The 22,312-nt window shown below is 42.1% G+C and overlaps 1 protein-coding gene and 1 long non-coding RNA gene across 8 annotated transcripts in view; one reads left to right on the top strand and one right to left on the bottom strand.

Annotated features, from left to right (window-relative positions):
• Nucleotides 1-22,312, bottom strand: part of GHR (growth hormone receptor) — a 399,721-nt gene that overhangs the window by 56,071 nt on the left and 321,338 nt on the right. The window lies entirely within an intron of this gene.
• On the top strand, nt 547-7,358 carry LOC122924770. Its single transcript, XR_006387433.1, has 3 exons — nt 547-615; nt 722-767; nt 6,827-7,358. It is a non-coding gene; the product is annotated as an uncharacterized LOC122924770 (long non-coding RNA).

Below are 22,312 nucleotides of genomic sequence, written 5' to 3'. Positions count from 1 at the left end.
GCTCCTTTGGCAGAATACAAGCCTATTACATAATAATCCAAATTATACATCTGAATGATTCCTTTAAACTTCCTCTCTATAGATTCACAACTCTTCTCATGCAGCTAAAGTTTCTGCAAAAAATGTTTTTAAAATTATATCATTGCTCATAAGAGCAGTCAGAGCTTCGCTTTCAGTTTCCCGGATTGATTGCTATGGAAATTTTTGAGGGCAAATCAATATGTTTGTGAACTAGTGACATTCTCCCGTCTCTGAGTCATTTTATTTGACCTCCTGTGGTATAAGATAAGTCGTAATCACTGCCCAGAATGACACCTCTGAGAGGACAAACTGTTCTCTTCCACTGCACAAATATGAAATCTGAAATTTTATCCATGGTCTATTGCAATATTTGCACGCAAGGAGTGGATTCATATTCTTATGGTTTGCCAGGCAATAATATGGCCTGCATCATTTTTACAACATATAACATTGGGCTAATGTGTTCTGCACACAAAAAAAAAAAAAAAAAAAAAAAAAAAGAAATGCCCATTATAATAACACAGCGTTTAAAAAGAAATCTGGTGTAAAGCCACAGTAAAGTTAGCGCCTCGGAAATGAATCCGTAATCATAAGGTATATGTACATTAAATGAAACTCAGACAATGGACGGAGTGGAACATTATAACCTGTAATCCTTGCAGAATAGAGGATAGAACTTCTGTTTTATTCTTTTTCACAGAACCGTACCATATTCTTCTGTTTCTAAGGTGCACTGGATTCATACAGTAAGTTAAAGCTTGCATACGTTGAGTCTTGTTTTTTGCCTTTTGGGATGTATTATTTTAGGTACATAAAATAAAGCATTTTAGAAAAAAATATAAATATTTTGCAAAAAATGTTTTTTTTTAAATTGCATTGTTACTTACTGGTAATTGTACTAGCAGTAAAGGGATGCCTAATATGTGCATATTATAAATGATAATTTCGATTTCAATAAATTCTGTATTTTTAATACCTAAATGTTTATTATTTTCAACACTTTCTTTTTAAATTACACTTTATTGTCATGTATTTGTCCCACTGCGGAGCTTTTAGTTTTAAAGTGTTTTCCAAGTTATAGACACTGACTAACCAGTTTTAGGATGCGTTATCAATTACAGATCGGGTGTCAGGGTCTGACAACCGAGACTTCCACCAATCACTAGCTAGCTAGCGCTAGAACTAACACATGAAGAGAGCCAGAAGCACAGCTCCATTTTCTGTCTAGTGGCTGTGCAGGGTTACTGCAGCTCAGCTCCCGTTTAATAATACTCAAAGCAGTATAACTGTATGGCACTGGGCATTAATACTCAGCAGTAAGGGGTTAAAGAAGATAATTATGCAATTAAAGGACATGAGAAAAGGAATAATTTATAATCTGATGTTAGCGTATGCCACGTGTGAACCCTTATACAGCAGTTTGCACAGATAGCAGCCTGCTATAATTGTATCCCATCTAGGAGGTCTTCTGGATACAATAGTTGGAAATTCTCAGCTAAAATATTAGGTCTGTAAAAGTTTTCCTCCTGTGGATGTAAACAATAATAGTTCCATTCACTGACAGCAATCAGATCATTTTAGAATAGAGTGGAGTAAAAAAGTATCAAGAAAGTGAAAGTTTATTAGAAAGTTGCTGAATTATTTATAGTACAATTAAGCTTCATTTATATAAAGTGGGATATGATGTGAAATGTTAGAAATGGGGTCAGACGTCAATGTGGAGAATGTCATGAATGCACTGAGGATCTGTATATGAGTCACATATCACGGTGCTGATGAAAAGCTAAACAAGCTGCGGTGGCGGCGACTTTAATTTCCTCCATGTTGTCATGTACCGTTTAATGGAATGAGATGTGTGGCTGAATTTATGTTTTGCTGTGTTGGTAGCAGGTCTATTAGTTGCCATTTCTGGTTATTTAGAACTACCTGGAGTTTTATATTCTGGAGACTTCATGAAGGGAATGGTACACTATTACCTTATGTGCTTCAAATGTCAGGTCGGATTACAATAATCCACCGGTGATGTACTCTGACATTCATAAAAAATACAATGCATTCGGAAAGTTCATATTTCCCCCCCATTATTCTGCACTTAATACCCCATAATCACAAAGTGAATACAGAATTTTTGAATTCTAAAGCTAATTTAGAGAAAAGGAAAGACTAAAATCTTGCATTGATATAAACATTCAGACCCAGGTATGATACCACCAGGTTTTCAAACCTGGATTTGGAGATTTTCTGGCATTTATCTCTGCAGATCCTCTCAAGCTCTGTCAGGTTGGATGGGGACTGTCGGTGGACAGACATTTTCAGGTCTCTCCAGAGCTGTTCGATTGGCTTCAAGTCAGGGCTCTGGCTGGGCCACTCAAGGACATTCCCAGAGTTGTTCCTAAACTAATCCTGTGTTGTCTTGGCTGTGTGGTTAGGGCCATTGTCTTGTTGGGAGATGAAAGCTTCAGCCAAAAAAAAGGTCCAGAGCACTCTGGGTCAGGTTTTTATTAAGAATATCTCTGTACTTTGCTCCATTCGTCTTTCCCTCTACCCTGACCAGTCTCCCTGCCCCAGCCACTGAAAAATAGCTCACAGCATGATGCTGCCACCACCATGCTTCACTGTAGGGATGGTACTGGGCAGTGCCTGGTTTCCTTCAAACATGATGGTTAGAATAGAGGCGAAAACGTTCAATCTTGGTTTCATCAGACCAGAGAATCTTATTTCTCACAGTCTCAGAGTCCTTTAGGTCTTTTACTGAAGAGAGGCTTCTTTCTGGCCACTCTGCCATAAAGCCCAGATTGGTGGAGTGCTGTAGTGACACTTGACCTTCTGGAAGATTCTCTTATCTGCACACAAGATCTTTGGAGCTTATCCAGAGTGACCATTGGGTTCTTTCTTACCAAGGCCCTTCTCCCCCAAATACTTAGGGGTTAATTTATTAAGACCAGCATTTAAGACTCCGATCTTAATAACCCCTGAGCTGGCAGTGGATCCGCCTAAGTTATAAAGAGGCACCGGCCTCTACATAACTGGGCGCATCCACCACTGGTCTAAATGTAAGCCAGCTTCCTTGCTGGCTTAAATTTAGACAATTTTCTACTCCTAAAACAGGCGTAGAAAATGATGAATGAGACGGGCCTGCCGGTCCTCCCCCTTCCACCCCAAAATCTGACATTGTGATAAAAGAAGGCACAAAGTAGGAGGACTAGACAAAAAGTTGGTAGAAAAGTTGACTTGCAGACAGTCATGTCTAGCATGTCGCAAGTGGGTAATATATTTGGCACAATGAACGAGCACCAAGTAAGATTCGAGGCACATACACATTAATATATCTTCCCCAGTTGGTATCCAAAGGTTTTAGTGAGGAAGAAGCAAGTTATAAAGTGCTTCAGAAGATTTAAATAATAAGACATCAGCTACTAATGTAAGAAGAGAGATGAGAACTGGAGGAATAGTCCCCTCTTTAGGAGAAAAAACAGAAGGGGGCGATTAAAAGGGAAGAAATTGGAAAGGAGGTTACAAAAGGAAACAAGTATCTTGGAAGCAATAAGATTGGAGGCGGGGGACACTGAAGAGACACAAATAGGAAGCATGCATGGGATAGGCATAAGTCCATCCTTCATATAAGATAGGGCCAGGGGCTATCCATAGTATTTAGTATATTGGGCAGACTAGATGGGCCAAATGGTTCTTATCTGCCGACACATTCTATGTTTCTGTGTTTCTAATAGGAAGTAATGTCATTAATTTAACAAACATGAAACTGGATGATGACTGTCTTTCACTGCTCTCAAAGGGTTCGAACTTCAGTTTAGTTGAAGGATGTAATCCAGTGGAGTTTGAAGTGGATCTATTTAAAGCTATCAGGAAACTAAGCCTACTTTCACACTAGTGTTAATATTTTCCGGTATTGAGATCCGTCACAGGGTCTAAATACCGGAAAAAAAAGGCTTCAGTTTTGCCCCCATTCATTGTCAATGGGGACAAAACGTAACTGAACAGAACGGAAGGCTCCAAAATGCATTCCGTTCCGCTCTCATACCGGAGAGCAAACCGCAGCATGCTGCGGTTTGCTTTCCGTCTTGGGATGCGGAGCAAAATGGATCCGGCATGACCCACAATGTAAGTCGATGGGGACGGATCCGTTTTCTCTGACACAATCGAAAACAGATCCTTCCCCCATTGACTTTCAGTGGAGTTCATGACGGATCCGTCTTGGCCATGTTAAAGATAATACAACCGGATCCGTTCATAACGGATGCAGACGGTTGTATTATCAGTAACGGAAGCGTTTTTGCTGGACCCTGCCGTATCCAGTAAAAACGCTAGTGTGAAAGTAGCCATAATCTGTACAGATATTATAAAAATGATAAAAGATTGAAGGGGGAAGCAAAAGAAGGAGAAAAACCAAATGTGATTAATGAAGTTGGATTCTGGATGAGCAAAGTACAGGATCAGGTGGATAGGGATGTGGTGAATACATTATTGGCCCTACAGGGGGAGACAGTGTCAACACAGATGGAGGAAGAGGCTAATGTGCAACCTTTCATGAAAGGCGTTAAGTCTACATTCAATCCTCCCTTGTCAGCTGGAAGTAACTTAGATTTATTTAAAAAACCGGGTCCTTAAAGAAGTGAAATGAATACACCCCAGGCAGAAGAAAAATATCAGCAAGGGGGAGGATGGAACAAGAAAATGTAATCGTGAAACCAGCTGACAAGGGAGGTAATATAGTGTTAATACAGAAGGAATACTATGTAAAGGAGGCAATGAGACAGTTAGAAGATTAGGAAGTATATACACGATTGATGAATAATCCCACCCCACAATATCAGAAACTACTGAGGTCCCTGTTATGGAAATATATGGAGAAAGGAGTGATAACGGAGAAAACAGCAGACAGACTGTATCCCGAATACCCTACAAAACCAAAGTGGCATTTTGTACCTAAAGTACATAAGTCGGTGGAAAACCCACCTGGACGCCCAATAGGGTCAGGAATAGGGTCAATTAACGAAACCTCTGTCACAATATGTAGATTGGCTACTGCGCCCACTGTTGAAAGGGATACCATCGTATTTGAAAGATACTAATGATTAAAGCAATTAGAGACATACAGGGGCAAGAAGGGGACATTTTAGCATCTATAGATGTAGAGAGTTTGTATACAAGAATACCACAGTAAGTAATATATTGGAGTGTCAGCATTAGGGTCCATTCACACGTCCTTCGTGTACTGCGGATCTGCAATACACCCGGCCGGCACCCCCAAAGAACTGCCTATTCTTGTCCGACAAGAAGAGAACATGTTCTATTTTTTTCGCGAGCCGCGGACCGGAATATCGGGGCCGCGCTCCGGAAATGCGGACAGCACACTGTGTGCTATCCGCATCTCTTCCGGCCCCATAGAGAATGAATAGGTCCTGATTCGTTCTGCAATGTTGTGGATCGGATCCGGACCCATTCTACGGACGTGTGAATGGACCCTAAGAGTGAGGAATATGTGGGATTTGTGAGAGAGGCCCTGACACATAACGCCTTCATGTTTGATAATAACTGGTATCCCCCAAAAAACGGGAACAGCCATGGGGACACCAGTCACCTGTACTTTTGCTAATTTGTACTTGGCAACCTTTGAGGACGAATATGTATTCACCACTAAAAATATCTATGTGGGTAATATAAAGCTTTTTTTGTGATTTATTAATGACGTGTTTTTTATATGGAGAGAAACTGAAGTGCAATTTAAGGGATTTGTGGAGTATTTAAACACACCAAATTAATATTAATATGAAGTTTACCAGCAAAATAAATTCCAAAGAACTGGAATTTTTTTTTTCATGTAAAAGTCAGTGTACAAGGAGAGACTTTAAAGGGAACCTGTCACCAGTTTTATGGTGTCCTAACTAAGGGCAACATAAATAAGTGACCGATTCTCTTATCAAAATGCTGGGTCACTTTCTTTAACTGACCCAGTCAATCTGCCAACATCTCGTATTGAAAAGCTCCAGCTGATAACGATGAGTCATGAATATTCATGAGCTCCTGACTCTCCCCCCCCCCCACCTGCTGCTGAATTACAGTTTGTTTCCATATTATTCAGCAGCAGGTGGGCAGGGGAGTGGCTATAGCTCTGAATTAAATATACGCTGGACTCAATGACATCACGCTGGACTCCAATCAGCTCATTAGCATGCGGCATGTGGCATCTTTGTGTGTATATTATGAGATAACCATCTGTCACACCAGTAAGTGAATACTTCTAAGGTACTTTTTAGTAGTTAATGATTGTATATAATTAGTTATATTATAATCAAATATACACATGACAGGTTCCCTTTAAGTACTAAAGTGTACAGAAAATCAGCTGCCACAAATTCCCTCTTGCACTTCAGGAGCTCCCATCCCCCGCATGTAAAAACAAAGCTGTACCTTATGGACAATTTACAAGACTGAGAAGGATAGCTAGTGAGGACATAGACTTTATAGATCAGTCCAAAGATTTAAAGAGAAGACTACTGGAGAGGGGTTACCCGGAGAAAATAATTGATAATTCCTTTTTTGAGAGCAGTGAAGGAGAGTAACGAAGGAGAGAGGAGAACAAATAAACAAGAAAACAGAGAGTGTTTCCCATTACATATACGTCCTCACATGTGCAGGAATAGAAATAGTAGGAGCACTAGTAAACGGAGGAGATTGACATTGTGCGCTACTTATAAAATGACAAGAACAATAAAGCAGTCTTTATTTAACAATGTGTGTAACAGTGCTGTGTTTTTAAATATATGTTTGTGTATCGTTGCCATAGTAATGACGTCAGACGCAGCATAAAGAGATGCGCATGCTGACCCCATCATGTGGGAGACCAGACGAAGCGCAGATAGCGCGAAACGGCCGTCGCCTGTAGCTGAGTGAGCGCCCGCACCAGCGACCATGTTTTAAACTTGAATAAACAAGCTGCAAAGAAATCTGGGGAATATCGCAAGTTTATTTCTTCTATACATCACATAAGAAGCAAGTTATACATCATTGAATGGAATGAAGAGTAAATGCAATGGTCAAGGTTTTTAACAGATCAGAAGTGGGGGGGATATATATTGCAATATATAAATATTAAGTCAAGATCAACTGGAATCCCCTTAAGCAGCAACTTTCGACACTCCAACTGCTGTGAAACTGCAACTCCCAGCATGCACTCTTGTAACTCCCATAGAAGTGAATGGAGGATTCTGGGAGTTGTAGTTTCAGAACAGCTGGAGTGCTAGAGGATGCTGATCCCTGCCCTACAGCATCATTTGTATAGAAGAGCATGACATCCACATTAATGGAGAAGACATGGACTACCCAACCATTCCGTGTCACGGATATTACATATGTTTTCCTTGGAAGTTTTTCTGTGCTAATTAAAATATGAATAAAGACATGTTGTAAATGCCATTTGATATACACCTATCTGTTTACACGAGCTGTAGTACCTAATAATAGCTGCAGGTGGCGCCGTTGCAACTTCCAGTTATGAAATTCCTACTATTGTCAGGTAAATCTATAACTATGGACTCCAGACACCCACAGAACTTACCAGAACCCCTTAATGATAATCAGCAGCACAAGAGGAATCTTCTATCTATTACCATGCAATAGAGAGCAGGCAATAGAACATTTTCGAGACCCCTGACGTGGAAAGTACGCATGAAAGGTCCGTGAAATGCGCAATGTGTCCCTGAGCGTCTCTAAACCTCCTCTTTATGATAAACATTTCATTTCCCAAGCTGTCCGCAGGTCGCTTTATCTGAGCTCACATTCACAGCAATGAATGATACATCTGTAATATATTTGATAGCCGCTTTTAAGCAGCCCATGGGAAGCTTAACTTTCGAGCTGAGAGGGTCAATGTTATTTCAGTGTCTTACTCAGAAGCTGTGTGATCTTAACATGTTTGCGTTGTAGATGCCGGGGATAATGACAAGCTTCTCATTTATGTATACGGGGGGAACAGTAGGGCGTTTACAAGAGTTATGTAAAATCACCATGAAATATGGCCTTCATGATTATCTAAGATGATTTGCATTAACCACACACCATCCTGGAAAATTCCCCAAGATCAATTCAGCTGCACCCAATGATGTCCGGAAAAAAATGGCGCGGGGTGTATCTACGCAATGATATCCTAAAAAGTGTTATCATTTTCCACTCTTAACAGGACCATGATGGTTATAATGGATCCCAACAAATCCTAACAACGTATGAGAGTCGTAATCATCAAGGTTCTGCTGGCTGTTTTTTTTTTACGTCCCTAAAGGGGTTGTGCAAGAATGGAGTAGAGGGGGGGGGGGGGGGGGTAGTTTGCTATTCATACTCCCCAAGTTGACCAGACCTGTAAAATGAAGATTACTTACCTGCTTCCCGGGGCTGGCTCTCTGCTCCTTGTTCTCCCGGCCTAAGATGCTCCACTTGGCTCTCTCACTGAAAACATCCGGTTTGACGCCGCCTGCAGCCAATCATTGGCCGTGGTGGAGTCCGGATACCCTTGCATCATGTGACCATTTGTCATGATGTCAGTGGATACATTCACCACCGATTCCAGTGATTGACTGCAGGTGGCATCAAACTGGATGTTTTCAGCAAGGGAGCCCAGCAGAACAGCCAGGAGGAGGAGTGGAGAGCCAGCCCCATGAAGTAATCGACCCTTTATAGGTTTGGCCAAGCTGACCCACCCCCCCCCCCCTTCCCCAATTCTTGCACAACCCCTTTAACAAGGTCATGTTCAGATCAGTGCTTGTATTTCTGGACTAGGAGCAGAACAACTAAAATAACGGAAGTGGTGGACCCCTCACATGATGCACATGAACAGCACCATTGACTATAATGGAGTCTGATGGGATTCTGCCATGGTCTGGCATTTTACTGGACAGAATAGTGCATCATGCTACGCTGCCTGATGATGAAGACTATACTCTTCTTACCATCAAGTAAATCGCAAATATGTCAGAATGAAGAATGGCGCTAGTGTGAAGAATGGAATGCTATACCGCCCCCAAACCAAGCTGCATGGAGGCAGGAACGGCATTAGAAGTTACTTCGGGGTGGAAAGAATGCAGAGTTAACAAGGAATGCTGGGAGATTTCAGATCTGAAGCCACAACTGAGCATCTCAATATGAAAATTGTGATAACAATAGGTGCAGTTTATAGTAGTCCACATTCTGTGAATGGAGAGTAAGTAGACAGAATACAGGCTGCCATCATCAGTGTCTTAGTTCTGCAGTGATAAATTTTAATACTTCCCAAGTCTGTAGGATTAATACATTTAATGGGCTTAAAGGGGTTGTTCAGGATAATTAAAAATCTCTGACAAGCCCTGAAATAGCCTAAAATAAAAAAAATACAAATGTTAGATTCACCTCTTTTCCCAGCGCCGTTCTCTGTGGCGCTAGTCCAGTGCATGTGACTGCTGCAGCCAATCACCGTCCACTACTGATGTGCCGTTCTAGCTCATGTGACCTCTAAGGCCAGTGACTGGCTACAGTGGTCAAAGGACCAAGCCACTTTTCATCTTTTGGGAACATGTAGCAACTGAAATGAATCCTCAGAGCAGGAGTGATGGAACTGTAGACAGAGTTTATTTTTTATTTTTTTACTTTTAACTGGGAACCGGTTCCAAGGATTGGGTTGGTTGCTCCTAGGCCGGACAAGCCCTTTAAATTTACACAGGGCTGGAAAAAGCTAAACAGCCAATGTGCCAATAAATCTGATACAGACACCTATCTTTCAGAAGAAATCTCATCGCTAGAACACTAAAATAATAAAACTGGAATGCTTAAGCCAGCTGCTATGGTCTACAGTACTTTGTCCATCCCTGTAATAAAATTGTACTGTCTATGGATCTGTTCACAGTGCATAGAAGTGAATGTAGCGCTAAAGCAGAATTTTACTCAACATTTTATAACTGGTGTTAAAATATATCAATTCTAACCCATAAAGCTTTTCAACTGTTTTCCTTCTCCTAGTGCAGATAATAAGATTTTAGGTAAATTGCTTATTAAAGCGCAAAAATGTTTGCATTATGTGAAACGTGTGGGAAGAATTCCCTTGTGCTACCTTCACAGGTTTTAAATTAACACAATAATACAGAAAGGTACTTGAAACATAATAAAAAAAACAGCAAAAAGATTAATATATTTACTCAAGCAATGTTATAAATATTAATAGGAACATCACAGTCAAATTGGAGTTGGGGGGGGGGGGGGCAGTAGGGATCAACAGCAATCTAGAAAAATAATGTGTCTTGTTCTTAGTGAAAAGGAGCATCCATGTTCAGTGCAGGAATGAAAAAGGGAGAGTGACCTGACCTAGCAATTTCTTAGTAATTCAAAAGCTTTGTTGGTGGCATCACCTCAAGCTTTTTCTGATAGACCACCAACTAATGGCGTATGCACAGTAAAGCCAGGTGTACTTGTACCAGCCTCAGCAGTGCACTGCGCAGGCACTGGAAGCTCTCAGCCTGTCAGAAGATGACATATCTCATGCTCAGGAACATAAGTCAAGCCAGATTGGGAACATTTATGGTCTGGTCAACATGACTCTTCCATCAATTAGCTCATCCTCCATGATTCCTAGATGGTTATTTGCATCAACGCAAGGATTCTTCTCCTTTGGAAAGTCAAACACCAACACTAAAAGCGGGCAGATTATGGACATAAAACCTACTAACAAGTTCCCTTTAAGCAAGAGCCTGAACAAGAAGAGAGACCCCATTCTAACATTTTCTAGGTGACCCACAAATTGAGAGTTAATCTGCAATTGTTAATGTAGAACATAAGACTGTTAAATTAATATCGGTTATTCTGAGTGTTATATCTCCCTATTTATCACCCTCCAAGCCTCAATAGTAGCAGATGTATACATAGTATAATGGCTCCTTCCCCACTCTCTAGATCTGCAGTAAGTGAAGTGTATACATTGTAGACTCACTTTATTAGTATTACATATTTCCACGTCTCACTCCTCAAAACCTCACTCATTCTGGGTACTTGGCCACGGCAATGATGTACGACGTGTTGACAGATGAAGAAGGATGGAGCTTGGCATCTGCTGTGAGCTGCCTGACTATACCACCCAGATGGATAACACAAGGATGTGTTTTGCAGTGGAAAACTAAGTCTGTCCTAAGAGCAAAAAATAGCAGAGGACACGTATACAGTCATGAAATGTAAGGATAACAAATATCACCATAGAGATCGATCTTGTAAAGAATAAGTGGCCGCTCTTTCAGTGAGGATTGTCTACTGCATCACACTGAACACGGAGAGCTACTTTTAACAACCGACTGGTGTAAAAACCTGAAAATATCCAGAGGGGCAGATATTGGCAGGGCAGAGGTAGCAGCATGGACCTCTCTGCTGAATAAATTGCAGGGCCCTGGCAGATATTTTTGCATTGGAGCCTAAGAGCTTCAAGTTATGCCTCTGAAACTGACCAGCATTTTGAGAAGATCACCCCAGAACACAAGATTTTTCTGCAGTAAATATTCAAGTGCCTTATATCCTATGTATACTGACGCTCTTTTTTGAGAAGACCATAGCAATTTTTGGAGACTGTCAGAAAAAAGATTCCACTTTACTCAGTGTTGGACTGGGCTTCCTTGGGCCCAAAAGAGGAAATTATTCTCAGCACCCCCTTCCCATAGTATCAAAAAAGTCTAATAGGTTTTGATTTAAAGAAAGTGACCCTACAGGTTAGTGACTGACTCCAAAGGAAGCTTCGAATAGGTCTGTTTCTCTTGGACTTTTGGGGCCCACTATAATATCAGGGTTTAATCTCACCAGAGTATCTTCTGATACTCTGGTTGAACAGTCCGACCCTGACTCTACTTTTCTTCTGTTTAAATCTAACGATTCTAGATCTCCCGGCAACTGAAAGAGGTACTAATAGATTCATGGCTGTTCCCGCCAATGATATTTTAAGAGGACGATTCCAAAATTGGAGTTTTTAATTTTGGTGCCTTACTTCTCTCTTAAAATTACTTATGCCATCACCACCAATTCTCAGATTCAAGTCTTCTTCCAGTAGGCAACAGCTGGGCATGACTACTATAAGCATCCTAAGGTTAGGTTCACAATTGTGTTAAATGGATCCAGCAAGCTGTTCCAGCAGAGAACCACCTGCTGGAGTTCACCATACCCGGCCTAGCCTGAAACTACAGTTCACTGCAGAGTCCCATTGACTACAATGGGATCTGGCGTGGAACCAGGCCACCTTCCAGGGAAATGTCAGCTTTTGGCTAGACAAAAACTACTGCTTAGGTTCCCTTTAAAATAATCTTTCCACAGGATAGGGGATTGGTGAGGGTCTTCCTTCTTATGCAAAAAAAAAAAAATCCAAATATTATACAGTAGTTGTTTTTTTGTTTTTTTTAAATAAAGTTTTTTAGAGAATGACAGCCTTACTGTATTGCATTATGTGAGCCCAGGTCTGACCCAACAGTGTGTAAATCAAAAATATTTCAACATTTACTCAGAAAAACATTTCATGAATTCCTGAAGTCCTAGCGGGGAGAGCGAGATGCACATAGTATTATCATGTGTTATTCTGACCAGTTCTTCCAGAAACAGCAACATGTGATTAAAGGAATGTTCTTACTTTGTCTGACTTCCTTACCAGGTGGCCAAAAAACACTGATCCACATCTTTTTCCATGTTGATGTTTCAATATTGTGTTATCTAATAAGTCATATTAATTAAAAGGATTTTCCTTGACTTTGATTTTATGGATAGGTCACAAATATTAGATTGTACCCCCGCCGATCACTCTATACTCTACACTGTGTAGTGGCCAAGCCTAGCTACTGCAGCACCAATTCACTGAAATAGGAGCCTAGAAAACCCCTTTACACTCTTGTTGGCTTCCTTATGGTAGACTCCCTTAAAGGAACTGAACCCTGATTCTCCTTTATTCATGATCACCACAGTAGGTGCAGAAAAAATAGCACTTAAAGATGGCAGACATCTAAATGTTAAAGTACTTCCCTCACTACCCTATAAGAAGGCTCTCAGAAGCTACTTTAGGGTAGTGTACTTCTGGTGAGATATTCCTGACTGTTAGACATGCCTCTACAATGCACTTGAAGACATTTTGCCCAGTTGACAGACTTTGAGAAGGGCGAATCATTGACTGAGAGAAGGAGGATGGGCGTTTTGATAAACTAGCCATCTAGCTCAGACAGACCACGAGCTCCCACATTTTCTTTGTCCACCAAACAGGCACAGTAAACCATGCATTTAGCAGAAGGAAATTTGGTGTTATACCACCAATTATGTCTCTTGCCATTAACAGTCACCCTCACATTTGTGTGGTGCAGTGGTGTCATGAACAAGAAGTCAGGACTGCCCTGGACTGGAATTAGCGATGAATCCAAGTTCTTTTTAGGATTCCATGACAGTCAGGTTTGAGTATGAAGGCCTTTGCTTTAAAGCTGCCTTTGCTATTGAGCACTACACTGCCCCAACTGCTGGTGTGATGTCCTGGGGAGCCATCTCATAAGACAGTTGGTCACTCCTAGTAGTGATATGAGGGACAGCAACAGCTCAGCGATATGTGCAGGCTGTGTTGCCTCTCATGGCAGGGCTTCCAACTGGCATTTTTTTAGGAGGACAATGCTCACCCACGCACAAGGGTTCCCCAGGAATGTCTCCTCCAGATTACAACACTTTCTGCCTGGTCACTAGATTTATTGCCAATTGAGCATTTAGGGTACTTTCACACTAGCGTTATTCTTTTCCGGCACTGAGTTCCGTCCTAGGGGCTCAAAACCGGAAAAGAACTGATCAGTGTTATCCTAATGCATTCTGAATGGAGAGCAATCCGTTCAGGATGTCTTCAGTTCAGTCTTTTTGCCTTTTCAGGACGTAGATAATACCGCAGCGTGCTGCGGTTTTATCTCCGTCCAAAATTCCGGAACACTTGCGAGAATGCCAGATCCGGAATTTTTTCCCATTGACATGCATTAATGCTGAATCCGGCCCTGAGTGTTCTGGCAAAACGGATCCGGCATTGCAAAAAATTGGAAAAAAATAAACGCTGCATCCGTTTTTCCAGATGACACCGGAGAGACGGATCCGGCATTTCAATGCATTTGTCAGACAAATCAGGATCCTGATCCGTCTGAGAAATGCCATCAGTTTGCATGCCTCTTGACGGATCCGGCAGGCAATTCCGGCGACGGCTCTGCCTGCCAGAATCCTCTGCCACAAGTGTGAAAGTACCCTTATGGGACCATCTTTCTTCTCTAGTGCTCTTCCAGACAGTTCATACAGATGAATAAAGAAACACAAGGTTTGCTGAATAATTTGGGGACAGCTCAGTTCCTTACAATGAGCTCTGCAGACATCACAGAACATGCCCACAACCGTCTCTCACAGAACCCAATATTCAGATATTTACTAATGAAAATGCACCAAAAACTGGACTGTTCTAAACACATTTTTGTCACCTCTGACACTGGGGAATGACGTAGTGGAATAGGATGCAGGGACTGCCAGGAAAAGGGGAATGGCTTACATTGCAACAATTTTTCTGAAATTTTGGCTCAAAATTCTGCCACGAGGTAAGAAAATTAATATCAAATTGTATCATCTGGCATCAGCCACTGTGATAAATCTGGTGCATTTACATACAGTACACTGTCTAAATACTAGACAGGATTAGTAAACCTGCTCCACTAAGTTGTTTTCTGAGGTGTCTGCTGGAACGTACATTTCTACTTTTCTACAGATCCGAACACCAGCTCGGGCAAGAGGACTGCTCCATCGTGTAAAATAAAATGTAAAAAAAAATAGTAATAAAAATAGAATGAAACATTTACAAAAAAATTCTAGTTTTTAATATAATTTTTTTACAGTGGTACATTTTTTTTTTCAGTACACGATAGTGTAATCCTATAGGGTCACCTAGTGTATTGTCCATGTCCCATGGGGTCCGCTATGTTTTACATTGCTCCTCGTTAGAGGAATGAAGGCATAACTAATAGTGTTGAGCGAACTTGTGTTTTCAAGTTCGGCGTACAAGATTCGGGTTCGGGTTATCTAAGAATTCTGTTATGGATTCCGCTACCACGGACCATAACTTACGGTCCGTGGTAGCGGAATCCATAACAGAATTCTTAGATAACCCCAACCTTGTACAATGAACTTGAAAACACAAGTTCGCTCATCCCTAATAACTAATACATAAAGAGTATATGCTACTTAAAGGAAACCTGTCACCGGGATTTTGTGTATAGAGTTGAGGACATGGGCTGCTAGATGGCCGCTAGCACATCCGCAATACCCAGTCCCCATAGCTCTGTGTGCTTTTATTGTGTAAAAAAACACGATTTGATACATATGCAAATTACCCTGAGATGAGTCCTGTCCCTGACTTATCTCATGTACAGGACTCATCTCAGGGTAATTTGCATATGTTTCAAAACGTTATTTTTACACAATAAAAGCACACAGAGCTATGGGGACTGGATATTGCGGATGTGCTAGCGGCCATCTAGCAACCCATGTCCTCAGCTCTATACCCAAAATCCAGGTGACAGGTTCCCTTTAAGGCAGGGAAATTTGACAGCAAATTAGAACCTCCTATAGGCCACATTCAGTGAACTTCAGAGGGTGCTATAGACAACATCTTCTCGCAGGCAACGTGAGTTAACCATTAACATCTCCAGCTATATGTCCTGGGACATTTCTGTAGGTTCCACATGGCAAACAAAACAATTTGTACTATAGACTGAACAATATATAGCACAGCGGTCAATAATTAACAGGGACTTCAAGCTAAAAATATGCACCGCCGTCACTTCTACAGGTTTATCTATACAGATTTTTTCCTCTGAAATCAGTAGATACAAGTTCATGAGTTACCCAATCCCTCCAGCCATACAAATTCTATGTTCTAGCCTTTATTACGCTGCGTCTATGAGTGCAGAACCCGATGTGTCATTCAGGACTTTAGGAAAGCTGAGTGACAAGTCTTTTTGGAGCTGCCATATCGCTTGCCACTTAGAAACTTGGGCACAGTTCTATGGGCTTCAAAAGCAGAAGTCACACCTGGGCCCTAGTGCCACATAAGAAGACAACTGTATTATAAAATTCTTGCCAACTCTCCCTAACTTTTGGTAGGCTCCTGGAAGAGGAAGAGCTGCCAATCATCTTGTGTGGGAGGGTTAATCAGGACTCTCAACGAGTTTCCCAGGAGTCCTGTCAAGATTTTCATATCCTGCTGTCAGGGCAACAGATATCACCTGACAGCCCCTTTAAGTGTCAAGGTAAATTTCTTAAATATGTATGGCTACAATAGGGAATCTGTCCAGACATGTTGGAAGCTGTCGTTTCTCAGACCACCACCCTGCGTGCTTCATGTAGAAGGGATCCTGTGACTTGGTGTAAAACATTAGACGTTAGTGTGCAGTGTACTGGAACATAGGGTACACATGACAAAGAGATCTTTGTGTGAGGGGAACCGCCGGGCACTTACATCAGGAAACACAACACATTAGGAGGGTGCTGAATAGCAATCAGGTTAAGTAACTACAAAGCCGGGCTTGTCTGACCTCTGGCTGACCGATATCACAATGGAAGATCTTGATCTAGTATGAAAATAATGACTGTTCACACATTTAAGAATACAGCACTAAGTGTATACTGGCCCAATAACCTGCAGCTAAGCACTGAAGATACTATGTTATGTGCTATTACTGAACCTAAGAATTACATGTCTAAAAGGGTTGTCCGGGTTCAGAGCTGAACCCAGACATACCCTTATTTTCACCCAGGCAGCTTCCCTGAGGCTTATGCTCCGATGCGCTCCCTTGCCCTGCGCTAGATCGCAGATTTTGTTTACAATAACACACTGCTGGGCGGAAGCTTCCGCCCAGCAGTGTGTTCGGTGATGTCACCGGCTGTGATGGGTGGGCTTTAGAGCTGCCCTAGCCGTTACAGGCTAGGGCAGCGCTAAAGCCCGCCCATCAGTGCCGGTGACGTCACAGAGCTTCCTGGCAGCCCCATGGAGAGCCCCCGTACGTCACCTGAACTTCTAAAAATGCCTTTGCCCTGCAGGGCAAAGGAGAGCATCGGAGCATGAACTGCTTCGATGCTCAAGTCAGGGGGGGCTGCCTGGGTGAAAATGGGGATATGTCCGGGTTCAGCTCTGAACCCGGACAACCCCTTTAACAAATGAGACTACAAAAATTATGGTTTGCTTTTTCCACAAAGTGTAACTTTGTCACTGGTTCTGCTGCCAAGTCCAATTTGCTCAAACATGGCTGGGCTATAGTAGCAGATATGACCCACAAATAACAGTGATTCTGTTTCTGCAATGAGTTAGCTCGGTGGCTAGCAAAGTAGTCTTACAGAGCTGGGGTCCTAGGATCATATCTGAACAACACAACATTTGCATAGAGTAGACCAGCAAACAACTGATCAGCGGTGTTGCTGGGAGTGAACTCCCACCAATCAGATACTGATGAACTATCCCAAGTTGCTTCTGCCATGAGGCGAGATGAGCATCTTGCCTCTGACAGGGGCCAAGGGAGCCCATGGCTCCTGTCCCCATTGTTCAGCCTCATAGGCTTCAGGTCACTAGGCCGTAGAACGACGCAGGAGATCCTGAGGACAGGTTATCAATCTTGTACTGCAGGAAAACTCCTTTAAAAGGGGTTTTCTGAGATTTTTATTATTTATTGGTTTATTTATTTTATTCACTTATATAGCAAAGACATATTCTGCAGCGCTTTACAGAGATCATCCTCAGGGTAGGGCATCAATATCCAACCAGCTGGCACCCCCTGCCAATCAGCTGTATGAAGAGGCTGGTGCGCTCTGTGAGCGCTTAGGCATTTTCCAAGGCCATGTGATGTCATGTTCATCGGTCACATGGCCTAGGAGCAGCCCAGTCCCATTAAGGTGAATGGGGCTGAGCTGCCATACCGAGCACAGTCACTTTCCAATGGAGGGCAGCTCTGTGCTTGGTGAGCTCTGGTGAGTCCCGTGGCTTCCTCAAACAGATGATGACCAGAGATGCCGGTAGTCGGACCTCTGCCAATCCTGAGTATAGGCCATCAAAAGGAAAATCCTGGAAAATCCCTTTAGTAAAATTCAATTTGCTCATATTTTGAACGGTTTCTGTGTCTATTCTATGAGCAGAAGAAGCAATACTGAAGACCAGTAAATCATCCTCTAGGGTCAGTAAGTAATTTGTTGCTAGGCTGCCATAGCTGTCAAATATATTTCTTCGCTCTATCTATCATATGCCCTGTGTCAGCAAGAACTGTCCCTTGTGATATGTAATGAACCATATATTCTGAAGACAGAGATGAGGCTTCCAAGTGTCAGGGTGTCTTCATCATATGTGCATCTACTAATCCACCCCATCTTAATTATTTCAAGGAGTATTACAGTCTCAGCATAGAAAGTAATATTTTTTTTGAATAATTAAAATTAGGAACATTTCCAACATACTTTCTGCATCAATTCCTTGTGGTTTTTAAGATCTCTGCTTGCTGTCATTCAATGGGAACCTTCATTGCTGATTCCCACTGGATAAATATCTGTCCTGGTCATGTGATGGACACACGGGGGCACAGCTCTCTCCCTCTATCATATCCTGCTGTCGGGGCAGCAGATATCACCCAACAGCTCCCTTTAAGTGTCAAGTTAAATTTCTTAAATATGTACGGCTACAATAGGGAATCTCCAGCTGTCACATGTTGGAAGCTGTCGTTTCTTTAAGATCTCTGCTTGCTGTCATCCATTGCTTATTCCCACTTGATAAATATCTGTCCTGGTCATGTGATGGACACACAGGGGCATGGCTCTTTACAATACACATCTCTGATATCTGTACTGTAACGAGCCGCTCAACTGCGCGTCCGTCACATGAGCAGGACAGGCCTGCATCCACTATCCATCTATTGAATAACAGCAAGCAGAGATCTTATCTTGAACACAGTGAGAAACGGATACAGAAAGTATTGATGCTTATATAATGTATCATTTTAAAGTATACGTAAAAATACCTTCATTTACTGAAACTGGACTACCCCTTTTAGTAAATTGGACTCAGAGCAGATCTTCGCTGCACATAAAACAAACCACTGGCTAAGTCAAATTTCTATGGGACGTCAGGAGGAAATCTAGGCGCCTGGATGAAACCTACAGAAAACACATGGAGAACATACGAGGCGCATGCAGATGTTGCCATTGTAAGAAATGAACCTTGGAGGCCGGCGCTGCAGTGCTATTCACTGTCACAATTATGCCAAGTGTGAGATTTCCATGGAAAGGCCTCAAGAATAATAACAAAAATATGTGAGGGTTCATCGCATCTGGATTAATTTATGTATCTATAGCAGCCATAGTAAAGGGGTAGAAACAAATACATCAAAAAATAAAATGAAAAACCAATAACTGTAATATTTCCAAGAAAATCTCTGCTTTGAACAACACTTCACAGTAAAGTTCTATTGTACATCTAACGTTGAGTAAATCTATTTCTTTGCATATTTTAATGGCTAGGCACACCGCTGGGGAACTACTTTATTATTGCATTCTGCTTATTTAAGGCTACTTTCACACTTGCGTTCGGAGCGGATCCGTCTGGTGTCTGCACAGACGGATCCGCTCCTATAATGCAGACGATGGGATCCGTTCAGAACGCATCCGTCTGCATTCTATTTCAGAAAAAATTCTAAGTGTGAAAGTTGCTCAGACGGATCCGTCCAGACTTTACATTGAAAGTCAATGGGGGACGGATCCGTTTGAAATTGAGCCATATTGTGTCAACTTCAAACGGATCCGTCCCCATTGACTTACATTGTAAGTCTGGACGGATCAGTTTGGCTCTGCACCGCCAGGCAGACACCCGAACGCTGTCCGCCTGCTGAGCGGAGGCCAAACGCTGCCAGACTGATGCATTCTGAGCGGATCCGCATCCACTCAGAATGCATTGGGGCCGTACGGATGTGTTTGGGGCCACTTGTGAGAGCCTTCAAACGGAACTCACAAGCGGAACCCCGAACGCTAGTGTGAAAGTAGCCTTAGGCTAACAATCAATTTTCTAATTGGTCTTTATATTCAACTGTTTGTGTTCTACAGATTTCAGGTTTCCCTAAATGTGTTCAGTTTTGAAATACACGTTCTATATGCAGGACAAAAGAGTGCACTGGACCAGATGGAAGGAAGGAAGATGAAATAGATGTACAGTAGATAGATACATAGATAGATACACTGTACATAATAGATAGATACATAATACATTGATAGATACAACCTTAGTAAACGAAGGCAGCACTCCAGTTCAAAGTGAACAAAATGGTTTATTGGCCCATGAGAGGGCAACGTTTCAGCTCACTCCTTGGAGCCTTTATCAAGCTGGTTCTTGGAAGGGATTGCACGTGTTTATAGTGTGCTGCTTTTCGCTTTTTTGATTTGTGTAGATAGATAGATAATAGACATATAGATACTACTTGGAACCGAACCCAAGTTCGGGAAATATTTTTTTTACAGTACAAATTCATTTATGAAGTTATTACCCGAAGTCCCGCGAGACTTCGCGAAGTAATAACTTCGGCTCATCGGAGCCAATACATTCATGCTCCGTACAGTATTAGAACAAAGTTTTATGCGAATCGACTTCGGATGTTTCATCCGAAGTCGATTCGCTCACCCCTAGCAGGAAGTTTAGGCATGACCGACTGTGATTTTTTGGGAACATTTACCGCTGTTTTCACACATGCGCTCACTTGGACAAAACCCGAAGTTAGTACTAGGGCTCTGGGGAGAAAAAGGTCTGGGGAAAGTCCGGGACAGATATTGCGGATGTTTGCATTCACACATACAGCCCCTCTGGGTAAGCTCCAGAAAATGTCTGTGAATGAGGCTTAAGGTAGAATTTTTAGACACTGACGTCTCTCACTATAGTGAGAAAATTATTACTTCCACGCATTTCAAGAAAGCGGACAGTCATAGCTACCTGCACTTTACTAGTAATCACTCCAAAAAGTGGCTACAGCCAATATAAACACATTCCTTTTACAATCACAAAACCTGAAAGGAAGACAAAGGATACCCAAGAAAATTGGTGATTGATACGTTTGATTGTTGTAGTCAGGAGCAATGCCCAAAACTCCGTAGTAAGGAAGAGTCTGGTGTCGAGAATGGAGCATATTGTTCATATTACAAAATAGGCCAAATATTGAGCAAACATTGGCACGTTTTGCTTCAGGAAAGTTCTCCCATGACGTCCAAATATCACCTTCAAGAACATTTATCAGCTGTTTCAGGGAGCCGCTGCGCTTACTGGAGCTCTGGTGAGCGATGCAGGTTGACGCCAGCTTTCCAAGAACAGCGCCATACATTGTATAGTGGCAGTCCTGGGTAGTACAGCTCAGCCGCATTGGTTAAATGAGGCTGAGCTTCATCTAGGCCATGTGCCCGATGTACAGTGATGTCACTGGCCTAGGAAGGAGCCCACAGTGCTCAAGGCCTCTTCTAATAGCTGATCCTCAGGGGTCCCATATGTTTCGGACATAAAATGTCCTTAGTCATATCTGAATGACTAAGTTATAATTGAGTTATGATTACGGACATCTATTCACCGCTATGGAACTTCTGAAAATAGCTGAGAGCGCTTCCTTGGATCTCTGACATTGATCGTATATCCTAGCTGGAAATACTCTATTCTGACAATGCGTTCAGTACGCAGACAGCATACTTCGTCAGGTCAGTGCATTAGGATAGGGAATCCTTGAGGATATGGACCTCCTTTCTGCTGTCATTTCTTCAGATGGCAAATTATTGAAGCATGGTTTTCTTCACCTTTAACGTCTCCACTTTATGTTACTTGACACTGACACAGAATAAGCTTGGAAATTTCCAGCCCAGCATTCATACTGTGCTACGAGTTGGAAGATGGTCACATTCTAAATAATGGACGCAGTCATCCTGTAGTGTTTATCCAGTAATTGGTACAAGTGTGGGGTCACTCGGTCTTTCAGGCCGGACAGCTGCAAACAGCTGGACTCTGAGGCAACGTTTGGAAGGAGAAGTGAAAAATAAGATGAAATACATTTTATTGTGCCGTAGATTCCGCATTTATTGTTGCCAGCTATTAAAGGTTAAAAAGATACAGCACCCCGATATAGCGGGTATGTTTTACACAATGCCTTGCTTCACCAGCCAGGAATTAGGCTTATGCAATCAGACTTAAAGGGGTCGTCTCCCTTCAGAAAATGGCATTTATCATGTAGAGAAAGTT

The sequence above is a fragment of the Bufo gargarizans genome, chromosome 1, assembly GCF_014858855.1.
Source record: "Bufo gargarizans isolate SCDJY-AF-19 chromosome 1, ASM1485885v1, whole genome shotgun sequence".
NCBI classification, from domain to species: domain Eukaryota; kingdom Metazoa; phylum Chordata; class Amphibia; order Anura; family Bufonidae; genus Bufo; species Bufo gargarizans.
This window is presented reverse-complemented; position numbering and strand designations above follow the sequence as displayed.